We start from the raw sequence: 1108 nt of genomic DNA, 5'->3' as shown, positions 1-1108 counted from the left end.
GGCGCAGCACAGTCTGTCTCTCGTGTGCTGCTGATACAGCAGCGGGGGCCCTAGGGGCCCCCCCTTTGTTTTCCTTAGAAACCCTAAACCCTAAACCCTAGGTATAGATAGGCAGAGGGGCCCCCTGTGCGTTTGGTGGGCCCTTTCGTTGTCAGGGTTTAGGGTTTAGGGTTTAGGGTTTTTAGACTGTTGACGAAGGGTTTAGGGTTTAGGGTTTAGGGGATGATATGAGACAGATAAATAGAAACAAAGAAAGAGAAAGAGAGACAAAGAGAGACAGAAAGAGACAAAGAGAGACAAAGAGAGACAAGGTGACATACTATAAACTAAACAAATAAATAAATAAATAAATAAAAATAAATAAAAAAAACTAAACAGATAAACGACTGTTCTCTATCTAAACATATACTATAAACTAAAAAACAAATAAATAAAAATAAAAAAAAATAAAAAAATAAAAATAAATAGCACGGATTTATATAAACGACTGTTCTCTAAGACATATAAACTAAATAAATAAATAAACTAAATAAATAAATAAACTAAATAAATAAATAAACTAAATAAATAAAAAAAACAACTAAACAACTAAATAAATAAAAATAAACTCAATAAATAAAAATAAATAAAATAAATAAAAATAAATAAATAAAATAAATAAAAATAAAAATAAATAAACAGCAAGGATTAATAAACGAGTGTTCTCTCTCCTCAAAACAAATCAAACAAAAGAAAGACCGGCGGTGGCGGCGGACCGGCCTGGCTGTCCCTGCAGCAGCAGCAGCAGCAGCAGCAGCAGCAGCTGCTGCTGCTGCTGCTGCTGGTGCTGGTGCTAGTGCTGCTGCTGCTACTGCTGCTGCTGCTGCAGTAGAGATGTGCTGCTTGCCTCTTGCTGCTGCTGCAGCAGCGGTCGCAGCAGAGAAGTGTTGTGTCTTGCTGCTGCTGCAGCTGCTGTTGCTGCTGCTGCTGCTGCTGCTGCTGCTGCAGGCATGCAGGCATGCATGCATGCATGCATCTACGTACGCTTAGAGATATATATTATATATATAAGAGATATATAAACATAATATATTTAATATATAATACATATATTATGTATAATAGATAT

This window comes from Eimeria mitis, genomic scaffold (assembly GCF_000499745.2).
Source record: "Eimeria mitis Houghton genomic scaffold, Emh_scaff2360, whole genome shotgun sequence".
NCBI lineage: Eukaryota > Apicomplexa > Conoidasida > Eucoccidiorida > Eimeriidae > Eimeria > Eimeria mitis.
Note: the sequence above shows the minus strand (reverse complement) of the source record.